The following is a 19,986-nucleotide window of genomic DNA, read 5'->3' as shown; positions in this document are numbered from 1 at the left end:
CCCATCGGCTTTCCTGACTGGCCACACAGGGGAATTGAAAATGGAAAAGACGGTTACTCACCGTTGTAACTGTTGTTCTTCGAGATGTGTTGCTCATATCCATTCCAATTAGGTGTGCGCGCGCCGCGTGCACGATCGTCGGAGAATTTTCTACCCTAGCAACACCGGCGGGTCGGCTGTGGAGCCCCCTAGAGTGGCGCCTTCATGGCGCTGAATATATACCCCAGCCGACCCGGCGCCCCCTCAGTTCCTTCTTGCCGGCTACTCCGACAGTGGGGACGGGGGGCGGGTTTGGAATGGATATGAGCAACACATCTCGAAGAACAACAGTTACAACGGTGAGTAACCGTCTTTTCTTCTTCGAGTGCTTGCTCATATCGATTCCAATTAGGTGACTCCCAAGCCCAACTTAGGTGGTGGGGTCGGAGTGAGACATTGCTGTGTGCAAAACCGCTGATCCGAAAGCAGCATCGTCCCTGGACTGCTGCACTAGTGCATAGTGAGCTGTAAATGTGTGGACTGATGACCAAACTGCCGCTCTACAAATGTCCTGGATTGGAACTTGCGCCAGAAAAGCAGTGGAGGAAGCTTGGGCCCTCGTGGAGTGAGCAGTGAGGTGTGGTGTTGAGACACCTGCCAGGTCATAGCAAGTCCGGATGCAAGACGTAATCCAGGAGGATAGGCCACTGCAACGAAGAGTTGCGTCGTCTTTCTAAAGTGCCTTGTGCGGTCAATATAGAAAGCCAGGGCCCTGCGTACGTCCAGAGAATGCAAACGTTGATCCTGACGAGTAGCATGTGGTTTAGGATGAAAGACCGGGAGAAATATATCCTGATTGATGTGAAATGGAGAAACCACCTTAGGGAGAAAGGCAGGATGTGGACGAAGCTGCACTTTATCCTTATGGAAAACTGTGTAGGGGGGCTCGGATGTAAGCGCCCTGAGTTCAGAAACGCGCCTTGCTGAGGTGATGGCTACGAGGAAGGCTGTCTTCCAGGATAGGTACAGAAGTGAACAGGTGGCCAGTGGCTCGAATGGAGGACCTGTGAGCTTGGAGAGAACCAGGTTGAGATCCCACGTCGGAACGGGCTGACGCTGTTGTGGGTACATCCGGTCTAAGCCCTTGAGGAATCTAACGACCATCGGGTTAGAGAATACCGAGGACGCGAGTTCCCCTGGGTGAAAGGCCGATATAGCGGCCAGGTGAGCTCTAATCGAAGATATCGCCAACCCCTGCTGTTTTAGGGAGAGGAGATATTCCAATATGAGAGGAATAGGTGCCTGTAACGGGGACGTGGCTCGTTGTTCGCACCAACAGGAGAACCGCTTCCACTTGGCCAAGTACGTGGCTCGTGTTGAAGGCTTCCTACTGCTCAACAGAATCTGTTGGACCGAGAGTGAGCATTGTTGCTCTGCCTGGGTGAACCATGGAGCAACCACGCCGTGAGGTGAAGAGATTGCAGGTCGGGGTGACGCAGCCGGCCGTGGTCCTGAGAGATGAGATCTGGACATAATGGAAGCGGGATCGGTGTCTGAACCGAGAGTTCTAACAGTGTGGTGTACCAGTGTTGTCTCGGCCACGCTGGAGCGACCAGAATTACCTGTGCCTGGTCTCTGCGCAATTTGAGCAGTACTTTGTGGACCAGAGGAAACGGAGGGAAGGCATAAGATAGGTGGTCTTTCCAGGGAAGGAGAAACGCATCCGAGAGGGAGCCCGGAGCTCGACCTCGCAGAGAGCAGAACACGTGGCACTTTCTGTTGTCTCGAGATGCAAACAGGTCTATCTGGGGAAACCCCCACTTCTGGAAAACGGAATATATGATGTCCGGACGGATAGACCACTCGTGCGTCTGAAAAGACCTGCTGAGTCGGTCCGCTAACGTGTTCTGGACTCCAGGGAGGAACGATGCCGTGAGATGGATTGAGTGGGCGATGCAGAAGTCCCATAGGCGAATCGCCTCTTGGCATAGAGCTGACGAACGTGCTCCTCCTTGCCTGTTGATGTAAAACATGGCCGTGGTGTTGTCGATGAGAACTAACACACAGCGGCCACGTAGGAGATTGAGAAATGCTTGGCACGCCAAGCGCACCGCCATCAATTCCCGAACATTGATGTGTAGGGAGAGCTGGGGTGCAGTCCACAGGCTCTGGGTATGGTGTTCGTTGAGATGGGCACCCCAACCCAGCGATGATGCGTCCGTGACCAGGTGCAGAGAGGGTTGTGGTGCATGAAATGGCATCCCCTCGCAAACCGCATTGCGATCTAGCCACCAGGTGAGGGAGGTCAGGACCGAGTTCGGGACCGTGACCACCATGTTCAGGCTGTCCCGATGTGGGCGGTATACCGATGACACCCAGGTCTGGAGTGGGCGAAGCCGAAGTCTGGCATGTCTGGTTACGTACGTGCAGGAAGCCATGTGACCCAGCAGGGTGAGGCACGACCTCACCGTGGTAGTTGGGAAGGCCCTGAGCCCTTGAATGAGGCTCGTGATGGTACGAAAGCGGTTGTCTGGTAGGATGGCTTGTGCACGTCTGGAGTCTAGGACTGCGCCGATGAATTCTATCCTCTGGGTAGGTTCTAGAGTGGATTTGTCCTTGTTGAGTAGGATGCCCAACTTGTTGAATGTGTGCACTATTATGTGGACGTGAGCTCGAACTTGCTCTTTGGTGCGGCTGTGTACCAGCCAGTCGTCTAGGTACGGAAACACCTGTATCCCTTGTCGACGAAGGTATGCTGCCACGACAGCCATACATTTCGTAAACACTCTTGGGGCCGAGGATAGGCCGAAGGGAAGGACCGCAAATTGATAGTGCACCTTGCTTACCACGAATCGCAGGAAGCGTCTGTGAGGCGGGTAAATTGCAATATGAAAGTATGCGTCTTTCATGTCGAGGGCGGCGAACCAGTCTCCAGGATCGAGGGAACGGATAATGGCTCCTAAAGAGACCATGCGGAACTTCAACTTTACTATAAATTTGTTGAGTCCGCGCAAGTCCAAGATGGGTCTCAGACCCCCTTTGGACTTGGGGATCAGGAAGTAACGGGAATAAAATCCCCTGCCCCTTAACTCTACTGGAACCTCCTCTATGGCCCCCATAGCAAGGAGCGTGGAAACCTCCTGTATAAGAAGTTGCTCGTGAGAAGGGTCCCTGAAGAGGGACGGGGAAGGGGGGTGGGAGGGAGGGAATGAAGAAAACTGGATAGCGTATTCCCTCTCCACCGTGCGAAGGACCCAACGGTCCGAAGTTATAAGGGACCAAGCACGGTGGAAGTGGGAGAGGCGATCCCGAAAGGAGGGGGCTGGATCCTGGGGGATGACTGGGGCGCCGTCCTCGACCGCACCTTCAAAAGTTCTGCCTGGGGCCTGCGGGTGGTCTTGGTGGCCCTTGGTTCTGACCAGGTTGAGGGCCGGTCCACCTTCTTCTACCACCTCGCCCCCGCCTCCGGGCAGAGTCCTGTCTCTGACGAGGTGTGGGGGGGTAGAAGCGCTGAGGCTGAGGCCTAAATGGCCTGCGCTGAGGACCCGCAACGTGCATCCCCAGGGAGCGCATGATTGTTCTGGAGTCCTTGAGGCTCTGCAGGCGAGAGTCCGTCTTATCAGAGAACAACCCATGTCCCTCAAAGGGCAAATCCTGCAGGGTTTGTTGCAACTCAGGGGGCAAACCCGAAACTTGGAGCCAGGAGGTCCTTCGCATAGCGATACCTGACGCCAGGGTTCTCGCAGCCGAGTCCGCTATATCTAATGAGGCCTGTAAGGAAGTCCGAGCCACCTTCTTACCTTCCTCGACTAAGGCCCCGAACTCTTCCCTGGAATCTTGGGGAATCAACTCCTTGAACTTCCCCATAGAGTTCCAGGAGTTAAAACTATAACGGCTCAGGAGCGCCTGTTGGTTAGCCGCTCTGAGTTGTAACCCTCCGGCTGAATAAACTTTACGGCCAAACAAATCGAGGCGCTTAGCCTCCTTCGATTTGGGCGCTGCGGCCTGTTGACCGTGGCGCTCCCTTGCATTCACCGATGACACCACCAGTGAACACGGCTGTGGATGAGTATACAGGTACTCATAGTCCTTTGAGGGGACAAAGTACTTTCTCTCCACCCCTCTGGCTGTGGGTGGAATAGAGGCAGGAGTTTGCCATATCGTAGTGGCGTTAGCCTGGATCGTGAGGATCAGGGGCAACGCCACTCTTGATGGGGCATCCGCCGAGAGGATATTTACAATGGGGTCCTGCACCTCCACTATCTCCTCCGCCTGTAGGTCCATATTACGGGCCACCCTACGTAAGAGGTCCTGATGAGCCCGAAGATCTATCGGGGGTGGACCTGTGCACGACGTGCCCGCTACTGCCTCATCTGGAGAGGAAGAGGAAGATGCCTCAGGTGGTAAGGGATCCAAGGGAGGGTCCTGGTCTCCCTGTTCCTTGGACGGAGCATCACCTGCCCTTGGGTCCAGGACGTCAGGTGGTGCGGGCACGGAAGCCTCCATGCCCCCTGGAGGAGGGCGAGAGATGGTGGACTCTGGGGCCCTTCTATCAGAGTGTCCCGAGCGAGAGGCTGAAGTTAGTGGAGCCCCTTGCGCTTGATGGTACGCCCACAGGGTCCAGAAAGACCAGTGAGAGGGGCCGTGAGCAGGGTCCTCTGCTAACTCCTGCCAGTGGCCCATATCTTGTTCCTCGGCTTGCCCCTGAGGGGGGTATGCCGATCTCGATGCGTCCTCAGAGGAGCGAGACACCGATCTCGATGGCCATGGCGGTGCCGACTGCGCCGAGATGATCCCCGTGGGATACGGTGCCGCACGGTGCCGGTCTGGAGATGTTCTATCTCTGTGCGGTGCCGGCGATCGGTGCCGAGATCGCGATCGGTGCCGATGACCGCGCCGGTGCCGGGAGTCGGACCTGGACCTGGACAGCGACCTCGAGTAGGCCCGGTGCCGGGAGCGACCCCTCGACGTTGAGCGTCGATCGTAACGGTGCCGAGAACTACGTCTCGATGTTGACCGGTGCCGACGATCATAGCGGTGCCGGGACGTAGAACGGTGCCGCGACGATGATCTTAGCCGCGAGTACGACCGGTGCCGAGGTGATATCCGGCGCCGGGACTGCGAGCGGCGTTGGGACCTGCTTCGGGACCTGGAACGGTGCCGTGGTTCCAGTCCCTGCGATGGAGGGCGCATCAAGGCAGGTTTCCCCCTGGACTGGACTGGACGAGTCAATGGCGCCGACGGTGCCGGTGGTTGGGGCGGTGCCGGCTCCGTGAGAGCGATCAAGTCTCTCGCCGTCGCGAAGGTCTCTGGGGTCGACGGGAGGCACTGTATCACCGCCGGTCGCGGTGGTGACCCTGTCTGCACCGGACTCAACGGCCTCGGAGCCGGAGTCGACGGTGCCGGAGGCACCTGCTTTTGGTGCTCCACAGGCGGACGCGGCTCTACCCCCGGCGCCGGGGGAGCCGGCGTCTTTGGTACGGCAGTCCCCTGCGTCTTATGGGACTTTTTATGTCCCGGCGATGATGATCAGCGCCGAGGCACTTGCTGTGGGTGCGGTGCCGACGGGGTCCGGTGCCGTGGAGGCTTGTCCGACGCCACTCGCGGAGTCGGAATGGTCGGTGCCGCCGGGGCACTGCGCACCGAGGCGCTTGGTGCTGGGGCTTGACGCGCCGATGGAGCGTCCGGGCTAAGTGCCGCCTCCATAAGGAGTTGCCGAAGCCGAAAGTCCCGCTCCTTCTTGGTTCTCAGTCTGAAGGCCTTACAGATCTTACACTTATCTGTCTGATGGGACTCCCCCAGGCACTTCAGACACGAATCGTGCAGGTCACTTGTTGGCATAGGCTTAGCGCAGGACGCGCACTGTTTGAAGCCGGGAGCCTTGGGCATGAGCCCGGCCACGCGCCGGGGGAAAAAGGAGGAGACAACCCCCTTAATCCCCTTTAACTATACAACAACTATTAATAAAGTGAATTAAACAACTATCTAACTATATACAACTAGAACTATAACTATAACTATCAATAAACGGAATAAGCTAGGGAGAGTGGAGAACAGCTACGCCGCGCTCCACAGTTCCAACGACCGTCAGGGGCGGTAAGAAGGAACTGAGGGGGCGCCGGGTCGGCTGGGGTATATATTCAGTGCCATGAAGGCGCCACTCTAGGGGGCTCCACAGCCGACCCGCCGGTGTTGCTAGGGTAGAAAATTCTCCGACGATCGTGCACGCGGCGCGCGCACACCTAATTGGAATCGATATGAGCAAGCACTCGAAGAAGAATTAGTTTCTGACAACCCGCTGTTCCTCGAGGTCCTCAATGATTTGGACCAGCTGTTCTTTGGCTTCCCTGGGGTATCTATATTGTTTTTGGGGTGCTACTAATTCACCTACAATCTTAACACAGGCATTTATTTTCCCACAATTTGTTTTTTTCTTGTCCCAGACCGTGGGGAATTTCAAATACCATTCCTCCCTCTGTTCAGCCGTGAGAGCTGCGATAATTTTATTTCTCCCTCTGGCCACAATACTGCAATGATTTTCAGTTGGCAAGTATGGGGGGAGGTTCTCTAATCTCCATAAAATGTCTCGGGGTAAATCAATTATAATGTTATTTTTAAACAGCCAATCCGTTCCTAGAATTACTTAATTGGTCATGTATTTTGTTTGCATCAGGCCCCCTGATGTATTGAAACATGATACTGAGAAGGGGAGGCCTTGTACCATAAATGGAACTTGAATCCATTCTTGCCCGGTACTAGGCTTTCCTTGAAATGATTGTAAGGTCACCGCCTGCCCCTTGATTCCTTTTTGAGGGGTCACTTTAATTAGTGAGACCGCAGCTCCAGTGTCAATTTAAAGCTAGGATAGGAGCTTGATTTCCCTGCTGAACGTAAATGTGGGGTCTTTCACCTGGATCCCAGGTCAGTTTTCCTATGAATCTCCACTGCTGAGCTCCTATATCAGGTGGAGATTCTGCATCCAGCGGGCTTCCCTAAAGTATTCCTGGTTTTCCTCCATTGGAGGGGGAGGAGGAGGAGGAGGAGGAGGAGGAGGAGTGTTTGGAACCACTACTCCGGATACGTCTTTTCGCTGTTGGGCTTGTAATCTAAGAACCTCTTTTACAATGTCGGCGGTGGGTGCCCGGTCCCATTTTTCTCTGTCTTCTCCCATCTGAATTAGCACTTTCCGTATTATTCTGCGCATGTTGGACCCAAGTCTACTCAGATCGTCCGATTGTTTCCCCATATCAGGTACTTGCACTCTGGGTATCTCTGGGTACAGCCTGCCTCTTGCCCTATTATCTCCTCTGCCCTGCAATCGTCCCCTGGAGCAGCCTCCATGTGATCCTATTGTCCCTTTATGATTAAAAGGTATTCACACCCTTGGTCGTAGCAGGGCTGAGAAAAAGGGGAGAAGTTTAGCATCCCTCTCTCCACCCCGGACTGCTGGGAGGAAATAATTGGAGGTGGGTATACCCCCGGTCGTAGTAAGGTCGGGTAATAGGAGGAGGACTTAGATCCTCGCTCCAAGCCGAAAAATCCTAGGTGCATACATCCTCAGCCGTAGCAAGGCTGAGCTTGAGAAGAGAACTTGGCGTTCCTCGCTCTGATCCTGGGAAGGATTTTTATATTTGGTGTATGAACCCTCAGTGGTAGTAGGCCGAGTGATACAGAGGGAGGCTTAGTGTCTCTCCCTCTGGCCTAGAGAGGGTTAAGTTGGAAGCTCCGGCACTGGCTCGAGCAACAGGAGTAAGAAATATGTTCAGGTGGTATTTTCTATGTGAGACCCAACTCTGAAGGATATAGGAGTGTGGGCAAAGAGTGGTAGCACCTGTATAAGAAATATTTAAAAGGAAGCAATCCAAAGATGATACCGTGTTCAAGAGATTTGTAAACAAGTCTTGCTCTGTTAAACCAAACTTTGAAGGATATAGGAGTTTGGGCAGTGTAGTATTTTTTGTGAGTGATATTGTGATGATTTCACAATTCTAAAAGAAATGCTTAAGGAAAGAAACCAGGAGGGGTGGGGTCTAGTTGAGGAGCCCACTCTCCTTGCTAAATTGGTAATGGAACAAAGCCTGTGCCCAGGGAAAGGGACGGTTCTGCAAGGAAAGCAGGATCAGGCCCAGACAAGCAGAAGTAAGAAAAGGAGTAAGTGCAGACATGGGGAAATCAGATCCCTGAAACAATACTTGGAATGGTGAAATCTGAGTTGATTAAGGTGTCTTTTGGGAGATGAGCAAGTGATTTAAGGAAAGAGGGTGAAAAGTTAACTCTGCAGAGGCTGGAGGGAATTAAGCAGTTAAACTTTGTGAAAATGTTAAAAAGGAAAAGTGTTCTAGAAAGAGAATTCTTGGTTTCTTTGCAGCCATTCTGAAGGAGAAATGGGCCCTTTTCCAAAGGAATGTCTGTAAATAAGCCAGGCAAAAAGAAACTATCTGATTGAAATCATTTGACTGGACAATTTAGTCAGATTTGCGAAAAGAACACAAGGGGGGTTCTATTGGAACTTAACTGCCCCAAATGTATAAAGGAAAGAAATATTTACACCATATGTAAAAACTGATATGGATAATGTTATAGAAGTTAAACTATGGAAGGAATGTGCATTTTCCCCAGAACATGTGCAGTGTATATTATAGAAGGGGTAAAAGGAAATGTGAAAACATACCATACTACTTAATTAAAATCCTATTAGGGCTCCAAAAGGATCTGTATTGTTCTGTCTCTTATGAGAGGAAGGAAGTGGCAGCATGCATTGAGGACCATGCATAATTCTAGCAGGTTTATGTGTAGATGTGTTTCTGCGGGGGATCATTTGCCTTGGGTGGGATGTTGGTTCAGGTGAGCCCCCCATCCGATCAGGGAGGCATCTGTCATGATCTGAACAGATGGTGGTTCTTGTTGCAAAGGTATGCCTGAGCACACGTTTGATGGGTTCGTCCACCAGTGCAGTGATTGAATCACCTCTATGGGGTGTGTGTGATTCTCTTGTTTAGGCTGTGCCTTCATGGTATGTAGACTGTATTTAGCCATCTTTGTAGGCACCGCATGTGTAACCTGGTGTGCTTGACCACAAATGTGGTGGCCGCCCTGTGCCCCAGTAGTTGTAAGCAGGTGCGTGCATGCAGCCATGGGCTGTGCGAGACCACAGATATAAGGGAGCTCATCGTTGTAAAGCGGGGCTCTGGAAGGGATGCTCTGGCCGTGAGTGAGTCCAGGCGAGCACCTATGAATTCCAGTTGTTGTACTGGAGTGAGGGTGGATTTCTTATCATTGATTTGTAGCCCCAAGGATTAGAAGAGGGAGATGGTTAATTGAACACCTCTTTCTGTTTCTGTCTTTGTGGCGCCCTTGATTAGGCAGTCATATAAGTAAGGGAATATGAGTATCCCTTGTCTGGGTAAGTGCGCTGCTACTACCTCCAGTGTTTTGGTGAACACACTCGGTGATGTTGATAGGCCGAACGGTAGCACTCTGTATTGGAAGTGTTCTTGTTCTACTGTGAACCTTAGAAAGCGTCTGTGAGCCGGGTAGATTGTAATGTGAAAGTATGCATCGTGTAGGTCAAGGGCTGCGAACCAGTCCCCTTCTTCCAGCACAGGGATGATCGAGTTCAGGGTGACCATTTTGAATCTGTGGGCACAGATGAATTTGTTGAGTTTTCTTAGGGCTATGATGGGTCTCCAGCCCCCATTTTTCTTTTGAGTCAGAAAGTAATGGGAATAAAATCCCTTCCCTCTGTGTTGTGTTGGGACTAGTTCCACCACGCCTATTTGCAGAAGATGATGTACCTCTTGTCTCAATAGATGCTTGTGAGAAAGGTCCCTGAAGAGGGACGGGGAAGGGGGGTGAGTAGGTCGGAGAGATGTAAAAAAGAGATGGTATAGCCCATTAGAATTAGTTCTAAAACCCACTGATTGGATGTGATCAAGGCCCAGTTGGTGTAAAATGGCCTGAGTCGGTGCCCAAAGATTTGGGGGTTATCTGCTGACGCTGGTGTTATAGAGAGGTCGTGCAGACCCTTGACCAATGCTTTAAAATTGCAGTTTGCTCTGGTGTTGGTTGAGACACTGAATTCTGGGGTTGGTTCTGTCAGCGTCTTTGTGGTCTATTTCTTTGTCCCCTCGCTTTGTATGATCTCTGCTGTCGCGGAGACGTGTCGTCTCGGTTTCTGTTGTATGGCTGATATCTCCTGTTTGGGGTTGTGTATAGCCCTAATGTTCTGAGGGTCGCCCTGGAGTATTTCATGGAGTAGAGGACTTGGTCGGTTTTGGCCGGAAATAGTTTGTCTCTGTTGAAGAGTCTTCCACTTTGTGTTGCAATTCTCTAGGGATTCCTGATGAATGTAGCCATGATGCCCTGCGCATTACAATGGCTGTTGCCGTCGTGCGAGCTACTGTGTCTGCCGTGTTGAGGGCAGCCTGTAGTGCTGTCCTGGAGGTAAGCTGGCCTTCATTCACAATAGCTCAGAATTGTTCTCTTTTCCCCTCAGGTATATCCTGGGTAAATTCTGTGAATTTGTTATAATTGTCATGATTGTAGTTTGCCGTGTAATTTGCAGTGCGGAATTGCAGTGTGACTTTTAACCTAGAAGATCCAGTCTCTTCCATTCTTTGTCTTGAGGAGTAGATTTATATTGTTTGTTTCTTTGTTTTACTGCATCCACCATTAAGGAGTTTGGTGGTGGGTGCGCAAATAGGAATTCCATCCCTTTATTTGGCACTTGGTATTTCCTATCCGTGTGCTTGTTGGCTGGTGGGACGGAGGCCAGTGTTTGCCACACTGTGACTGCCGGATCCAGGAGGGTATCATTGATGGGGATGATGATCTTGGAGGAAGTTGATGTATGGAGTATTTTCAGGAGTTGGTGTTGAGCCTCCTGTACTTCTTCTAGAAGGATGTTCTGGCTCTGTGCCACTCGCCTGAAAAGCTCCTGGAAGTGTTTGAAGTCGTCAGGTGCTGTTATAGTTGTGGGTATAACTGCTTCATCTGGAAAGGATGAGGCGTTGTGTTCTAGAGATTCACCATGTTCTGATGTGTTCTATCTTTCTTCTTCCCTTCCTCTGTGGCTTCAGAGGGCTTGGGTACTGAAGTCGGTGCTGATTTTATGGTTTTTCTGTGCGCGGATGTAGGCTGTTGGAATTGCGCCTCAAAAGCTGCCCATGGGTCCCATTGTGCCCATTGTAGCTGGAATGGCATGGGTGGGTATATACATGGGTTAGCCAGCCATGGTAGTAGACATTTATTTGGGTCTGAATTTCTTTTGTATTTGGTAGCTGTTGGGGAAGAACGGCCAGAAAAGAAGACAGCTCCCTCTTCATCATCACTTGAAAATGGTGGTGTGATGGAAAAGTGGGGTTGGTCTGGTGCCATAGGTATGGACGAATCTATGGTGCCGAGTACAGGAGAGCTCGGTGCAGATGCAATCTGAGTTGTTGCGGTTTAATTGGCAGACATCGGTGCTGCCGTTTGCGGTGCCGCCCTTTCGGTGCCAATCGCTTCTGTGTGGCTTTTCTCAGCACCGTGGTGTCTTGATGAGGTTGTTCTATGCTCTGTGCCACTATCATCTGTGCTGGAGGGGACGCCATGATTTGCAGCATCGGTTGCGGTGCCATTCCCTTCGCTGGGGTAGACGGTGCCATAGAGCAGGAGGAGGAGGCTGAATGGTGCCTGCTGCTCGACTCCTTAACTTTGCCAGCAAAGGTCCCTTGGTGGACAGTGCCGGACATGCCCGGTTTATTGAAGGTGCTCACTCTAAAGAAGCTCGGCACCGAGGGCACTGAGAACACCTCTATTGCAGAATGGAAAGCTGTGCTGGCCCTTAAGTGAACTTTGATGGAATTTAAAGAAAGGTCTGACTTCTTCAGATCTAGGAGGTAATCCAAAATATCCAAAAATGGGGAATCAACTAGGGATAAGTGCTGTTGGATGCACCAATGGTGGAATCTCTTCCATTTCTGCAGGTAAGTTTTCCTCACTGAGGGTTTCCTATTATTTAGCAATACCTGTTGTATGTCTCAAGAACAGATGAGACCTCTACTCCCAAGAATCATCTGGAAGCTATCCCCCAGCAATGTGTTTAAGCTGAAGTGGAGGATATGACCCAAATCCTGATTTCGCAGGTCAGCTACAGTTGATAGTTGCGTTGCAGGTTGAGAGGAGAGTTGAGTCAGGTAAGGGAACCATATCTGTCTCGGCCAAGTTGGTCCAATTACGATGACCTTGGCACTCTCATGCTTGTTTTTGTTTAGGACTGTGAGAAGCAGTGGCATCAGCAGATAGGTGTAAAGGAGATTTTTTGACCAGGAGATGAAGGAAGTGTTTCCCAGAGAGTGGCAGCCTAGGCCTCCAACTGAACAAAATTTCATTCGCTTTCTATTATTGGTGGTGGCGAAGAGGCCTATTTCTGGAAACCCCTGGGTGAGGAATGTCTGTTTGCGAAATAGGTTGTGAATCTCCCACTCATGATCCAGGCAGAAAAATCTGCTCAAATTATCAGCTATTGCGTTCCAAAGGCCTTATAAGTACATGGAGATTTGGTTGGCCATACACCAGTTCTAAAGTTTTAAATTGAGAGCTTCTGCACAAAGGGAGGGGGATCTTGCTCCTCCTTGATGGATATACATAGTACATGGTGACCTTGTTGTCTGTCATGACCTGATGGATTGGCCCTTGATCATGGGTAGGAAATGTCTGCAGGCTATCTGACTGCTCTGATTCCTAGGTGGTTGATATGAAGAACAGACTCCTGGGTCGTCCATTTGCCTGGACTGGTTGAGTTTGAAGATGAGCTCCACACGCTACGAGAGATGGATCTTGTACTGTGGTCCCACACTCTGTCTGGGTCTTTCCAACAACTGAGTGACACCAGTGCTTGATAAGGAACAGACACTAGTTTGTTCAAACTGCATTTGTTGGGGGTGTCAACAGTTCTTAACCATCCCTGAAAGCCGCAAAAATGCAACCTAGCATGAAGTGTAGCAAAGATGTAGGCTGCCATGTGACCTAGGAGCTGCAGGCAAGTTCTGATCGTTGTGGACTCATTTGGACTTGGGCGCTCAGATTTGTTAATATCAGAAATCTGTCCACCAGTAAGTAGGCTCTGGATAAAAACAACAAGGAGTCTGGTGGCACCTTAAAGACTAACAGATTTATTTATATTAAATAAAATACATTTTATTTACTAACAGATTTATTTATTTAAATAAATCTGTTAGTCTTTAAGATGCCACCAGACTCCTTGTTGTTTTTGTAGATACAGACTAACACGGCTACCCACTGATACTAGGCTCTGGATGTTATGGCATCCAGAGTGGCTCCTATGAATTCTATTAGTTGAATAGGTGAGAAGTCCTGCTGAGCTGAAGTCCTAGGTTGTTGAATAGTGACAACTTTCTTTACTGCAGACTGGACTTCGATGAAAGAGTGGCCCTTGGGGAGCCAGTTGTTGAGGTATGGGAAGAGGATTACTCCCGTTCGATATAGTTCGAGCGACTACCAACACTAGAACCTTTGTGAAGATTCTGAGGGTGGTAGAGGGTCCAAAGGGAAGCAATAGATATTGGAAGTGTTCCTGACTAACCATGAAGCATGGAAGCCTCTAGGTTGACAACTCTGCACCAATTCCCTCGATCTAGAGATGATATTATAGCTGTGAGTGTCACTCTCCTGACCTTCTGAATCTTGATGAAAATGTTCAACATGCCGAGAGCTAGGATTGGTCTCCATTTGCCCTTCTTTTTGGGAACCAGAAAGTATTTGGAATAGAATCCCCTCCCTCTGTGCTGGGCGGTTATTGGTTCTACAGTTCCTGTGTAGAGGAGAGACAGGACTTCTTGCTCCAGCAAATGTTCATGAAATGGGTCCTTGAAAAGGGATGTGGAAGGGGGGTAGCACAGGCATAAACATGAACTGGAAGTAATCTGCTCCCATGAGATAAAAAAATGGGAGAGAATCTCCAGAAGGTTGGGGGCAGGTGGCAGGATGATGATCAAATCCCCTGATAAAAACTCTCAACTATACTAGAAAAAACTAACCTATGCAAAACTAAACTAAGCTGATGTATTAAAAGGTAAGCTAGGTCAAAGCAGGCACCACTAGTCGCTCCGTCTCAGGCCAGGCAATTGAGAAGGAACTGAGCGTAGTTTGTCCGACACTCTTCTACATACCCTCCGTATGAGGCACGAGGATAGCTAGAGTGCATGTGAAGCCGGAACAGTCACTGCAACCAAATGGCTCTAACCAAAGGCATGTGGGGCGGGGCACATGCACACCTGAAGCGGAGCACCCATACAGACATTACTCAAAGAAGAACAGCCCTATAAGAGGGGCCAAGTGACTTCTGATCTGGAAGTAGGGGAGAAACAGACAGGATAAAAAAAAATGACTGCTCACATGGCCCAGAGAAACTGTGGGAAGACATTGGACAACTAGCATCACTTGAGTAATCTACACCTCCATCCACACTGCAGTGTGGTCATGTTACCAGGTAGCCAGTTGGGTTCACTCAAACACTACCCTATACCCCTGGTTGAGCAAAGCTACTCGAGTAAAAAGCACCTCCATATTTCAGTGACATGATTTGTATGTGGACAGGATTCAAGTTAGGGCAAACATTCAAGTACTTGCCCGAGTTAACTATGCAGTGTAGACAAGCCTGCAGAGCTTCTACTCTAAATCTGGGCCTAGGATGTATAGAGCCCCTTTGCATACATCAGCAGCACAGGAAGCTGAAAGAGCTGTGAAATGGGAACACCATGCAGATGAACACAGCCTGAAATGATATCTATGAGAGGTGTGACTGCTCCATTCATCTCAGTGGGTGTTTCATCTCACATCACTGCCAGTGCTTGTAGGCCTGTGCCATGCACCAATGTGCCTGTTCTCACCTCCTCAACCAGGTGTTAGCATAGCACAGAACTTGGTGCATACTCCAAGCATGCTTGTTCTCTGCTCCCTATCCCATCGTAGCACTGTGCCTGTGCCATGCACTGAACATGCTTATTTCCAGCTCCCCATCACAGTCTCAGCACTGGGGGGCATGTTTTGAAGGAAGGACAGAAATGGGGGATGTATGGATGTTGGGAGGCAGAGCTGAAGCCCCCTACATCCCCCCACTGCACAGGTTTGACCACCTCTTTGCCTCCCCACACACTGCTCTGATCTCCCCATTAGCCAAGGAATGGCAGCATGGGGAGGGATGGGGGGCAGGGGAGAGGAGGGTGAGCCCGGATCTCCTTCCCTGCTGATGGGGGGCAGCCTGAGGAGGAGGTTCTGGGTTCCTTCCCCTGACTGGGGTGCAGTGGAGGAAAGGGAAGCCCCTGAATCCCTTCCCTCAGCCCAGTGGATCACCCAGGGAGAGGAACTGTTCAGGGATGTGTGTGTGTGTGGGGAATATTTGTAAGGAAAGGGGGGAGGGCAGAAATGGCTCCACTTTTCTTCTCTCACAGCATGTCACTAAAAGGGAACATGCCCAAATTTCCTCCTGTCCACACTTCTGAGCTCCCAGAGAACAATGGATCCCTTAAGGATGATCCATTAGTCATTGAGGGATTATAGAAAAATGACTTTTGGAAATCCAGTTCCTCGTCAAAGCTCTAGTCATTGAACTGGATTTTCAAAAACACTGACTGGACAATCCATTACACAACAAGGGTGTGGGCCCCTCGGTAGCTGTGCCAGAGCACAGCCCTAATGGGCAAAGGTTGGCAAGGGATGAAAGCCATTGCTCTGCACCCTCCCAGCTCCCCAGCCCTCTGCATTGCTCCAACAACCCCCTCGCCAAACACACACCCATTTCCTAGCTCTGCACCAAAAGAGTTTTAAGAATCTGAAAATGTTATGAACAGCTCTTGAAAGGGGCTGTCTGTCCATCCCTTGACCAAATGACCCAATGACTTGCTTTCCTCTGATCACACTCAATTCATTGTTAAGTAAGTGATTGAGGAGCCCAATTACACTATCCTAACTGCTTACTAGACACTTCTAATTTCCTTGACATTATTTCTAAAGTAAAATCAGAGTCTGCATGGGGATTTTAACGCACTTTGAAATACGGCTCAAACCAGAAACTTTGGTTTCAGGGCAAAATGTCCAAAAATGGCCCCTGCACAATGCAAGGAACAACGCAGATTCCCTGAAAGCTCCCAAAGGAAGGACTCAGGCTTGGTCTACACTACCCCCCCTAATTCGAACTAAGGTACGCAACTTCAGCTACGTGAATAACGTAGCTGAAGTTCGAAGTACCTTAGTTCGAATTAGTTCAAACTTACCTTGGTCCACACTCGACAGGCAGGCTCCCCCGTTGACTCCGCGGTACTCCTCTCGGCGAGCTGGAGTACCGCAGTCGACGGCGAGCACTTCCGGGTTCGACTTATCGCGTCCAGACTAGACGCGATAAGTCGAACCCAGAAGTTCGATTTCCAGCCGTCGAACTTGCGGGTAAGTGTAGCCAAGGCCTTAGACTCACCGTGTATGGGTGTTTTTCAGGTTCAGGGGCCACAGCATGTCACCTTGAGACACTCACTCACTGTGATTACAGATTGCCTACAACCCTTCCAGCTTGCAACAGACCTTCTCTTGCTGCATGTGCACACTTTACTGACTTTAGCACACCAGCTTAACTAGAACTGATCTGCAGTTCCAAACTTCACTCTGAATAGCTTTGGAAATATTGCTTCCCCAGAGGGATGATCACAGTTTGGGGAGACTCAGAGTCCAGTGTGTGCAAAAAAACTTCAGAAGAGCGCGATGATTTTGTAATTACTATTGTTTTAGGGTTTGTTTGTTTGTTTTTGGGGGGGACGGGACTGTATGTTGTTGAAATGACCAAAAATGTGGACCTAGTACTCTACCTTGTACTCCCATCAGGTATAGTGATTTTCAAGACCATCCAAATTAAATGTGGATTTTAGAGCACTTGGATTTTAAACAGAAAGTGATGCTAAACCTTAACGTTGTAGAGCTGGCACTCCACTAAAATACAAATAGATAACGAGTTCAGAACCCTGAAGTCCCATGTTAGGGCAAAGGAGCCTCCCTTTTTTCTATACTTAGAATGCAACTTCTCTGACCGTGCATATTTCCGCTGGTGTCTTCTCGCACGCCTCCTTCCTCTCAGTTATGTATTTATCATAGTATGCTATTTCCTCGGACAGTTTAGTAACATATTCATTCTTTGACTCCTGAATGACCTTTTCCATCTCATCCAGCTCTCCCAGAAGACGCTGCTCTTCCTCCTTCAGAATCTGATGATGTCGTTCAAAATGAGAAACAATTTCCTGCCTCTCTGTTTCTGTCTTTGTCTGTAATCAACATATGGCACATGAACAGGGACAGGAAGTGTCAGTAACACAAAGACACTCAGACACAACAGTATACTGTACTATGCATCACTAGAAACAGACCAGAACACTCAGTACAAGATGTTACACTGTATTTAAAGTTGTCCCAAAATTCAAAAAAAGTATCAGTCATAAAATCCATTTCAAAAAACACAAAAAAACCCTGGAGAACTAGGATCGTCTCTTACCCCTCACAGTGTGAGTAAAATGAACCAGAAATAATGGACTTTATAAAAACACATTTGCAGATGGCTCAAGCAGGCCTTATAAAGCCCACTTCCAGCTTTGCTCTCCCCAGCTCTACTACCCCACCCTGCAATACTACAACCTAAAAGGGACCTGCAGTGAGAAACAAAGTGTTCCTTTATGTATAATGAAGAGCTGAAAGATTTTTCTTTTTCTTGCCCGCTGCTTTTCCTGAAAGACTGGAAAACTAGTATGCAGTTGATAGCTCTTATTTAAGACAATTTCAACTGATCAAAGGTCTTTTATAAGCATCCTGCAGTCCAGCATATCAGCTGCTACTCTTAAGTGTCTTACAAATGGATACATGAGCCAAATATTTCAGTTCAGGTACAGAATCATAGAAATGGAAGGTTGGAAGGGACCTCAAAAGATCATCTAGTCCATCCCCTGCACTGAGGCAGGGCCAAGTAAACCTAGACCATCCCTGTCAGGTGTTTGTCCAACCTGTTCTTAAAGGCCTGCAATGATGGGGATTCCTCAACCTCCCTAGGTAACCTGTCACACTGCTTAATTATCCTTCGAGTTGGAAAGTTTTTCCTAATATCCAATCTGAATCTCTTGCCACAAACTAAGCCAATTACATCTTGTCCTGCCCTGGGTGGACACAAAGAAAAATTGATCATTGTCCTCTTTATAACAACCTTTTATGTATTTGAAAACTTACATCTCCTCTCAGCCGTCTCTTCTTCACACTAAACATTCCCACTTCTTTCAACCTTTCATAGATTCATAGATTCTAGGACTGGAAGGGACCTCGAGAGGTCATCGAGTCCAGTCCCCTGCCTGCATGGCAGGACCAAATACTGTCTAGACCATCCCTGATAGACATTTATCTAACCTACTCTTAAATATCTCCAGAGATGGAGATTCCACAACCTCCCTAGGCAATTTATTCCAGTGTTTAACCACCCTGACAGTTAGGAACTTTTTCCTAATGTCCAACCTAAACCTCCCTTGCTGCAGTTTAAGCCCATTACTTCTTGTTCTATCCTTAGAGGCTAAGGTGAACAAGTTTTCTCCCTCCTCCTTATGACACCCTTTTAGATACCTGAAAACTGCTATCATGTCCCCTCTCAGTCTTCTCTTTTCCAAACTAAACAAACCCAATTCTTTCAGCCTTCCTTCATAGGTCATGTTCTCAAGACCTTTAATCATTCTTGTTGCTCTTCTCTGGACCCTTTCCAATTTCTCCACATCTTTCTTGAAATGCGGTGCCCAGAACTGGACACAACACTCCAGCTGAGGCCTAACCAGAGCAGAGTAGAGCGGAAGAATGACTTCTCGTGTCTTGCTCACAACACACCTGTTAATACATCCCAGAATCATGTTTGCTTTTTTTGCAACAGCATCACACTGTTGACTCATATTTAGCTTGTGGTCCACTATAACCCCTGGATCCCTTTCTGCCGTACTCCTTCCTAGACAGTCTCTTCCCATTCTGTATGTGTGAAACTGATTTTTTCTTCCTAAGTGGAGCACTTTGCATTTGTCTTTGTTAAACTTCATCCTGTTTAACTCAGACCATTTCTCCAGATCATTTTGAATTACGACCCTGTCCTCCAAAGCAGTTGCAATCCCTCCCAGTTTGGTATCATCCGCAAACTTAATGTGATCCTGGGATACATAAACACAGGAATCTCGAGTAGAAGCAGAAAGGCTGTATTTGGCACTGGTGTGACCGCTCCTGGAATACTACATCAGTTCTGGTGTCCACAATTCAAAAAGCATGTTGATAAATTGGAGAGGGTTCAGAGAAGAACCATGAGAAGAATTCAAGGATTCCTTGTATCGATAGACTCAAAGAACACAATATATTTTGCTTCACAAAGAGTAGGTTAAGGGGTGACTTGATCACAGTCTATAAGTATTGTGACAAAGTCCCTCCTCTATCTTGGTGGGTCCTGCGCTTATTGGCAGATTTTCTTGCCTCAGAGATTCACCATGTGGGTTGGGGAACAGCCCAGAGACCTTCCCCTCTGGAAGAACCCACAGTCCAGGTCAATTGGGAGGTTTGGGGGGAACCCGGTCCCGCCCTCTACTCCGGGTTCCAGCCCAGGGCCCTGTGGACTGCAACTGTCTATAGTGCCTCCTGTAACAGCTGCAGGACAGCTACAACTCCCTGGGCTACTTCCCCATGGCCTCCTCCAAACACCTTTCTTATTCTCACCACAGGATCTTCCTCCTGGTGTCTGATAACACTTGTGCTCCTCAGTCCTCCAGCAGCACACCCTCACCCTCTCACTCTCAGCTCCTTGTGCCTCTTGCTCCCAGCTCCTCACACTCGCACCACAAATGAAGTGAGCTCCTTTTAAAACCCAGGTGCCCTGATTAGCCTGCCTTAATTGATTCTAGCAGCTTCTTTTAATTGGCTCCAGGTGTCCTAATTAGCCTGCCTGCCTTAACTGGTTCTAGCAGG

General features: G+C 49.4%; 2 long non-coding RNA genes across 2 annotated transcripts in view; both read left to right on the top strand.

Moving 5' to 3' along the window:
* Positions 1-19,986, top strand: part of LOC135974912 (uncharacterized) — a 52,738-nt gene that overhangs the window by 19,362 nt on the left and 13,390 nt on the right. The window lies entirely within an intron of this gene.
* Positions 15,217-17,286, top strand: LOC135974913 (uncharacterized). Its single transcript, XR_010591976.1, has 2 exons — positions 15,217-16,144; positions 16,445-17,286. It is a non-coding gene; the product is annotated as an uncharacterized LOC135974913 (long non-coding RNA).

This window comes from Chrysemys picta, chromosome 12, assembly GCF_011386835.1.
Source record: "Chrysemys picta bellii isolate R12L10 chromosome 12, ASM1138683v2, whole genome shotgun sequence".
NCBI classification, from domain to species: Eukaryota; Metazoa; Chordata; order Testudines; family Emydidae; genus Chrysemys; species Chrysemys picta.
This window is presented reverse-complemented; position numbering and strand designations above follow the sequence as displayed.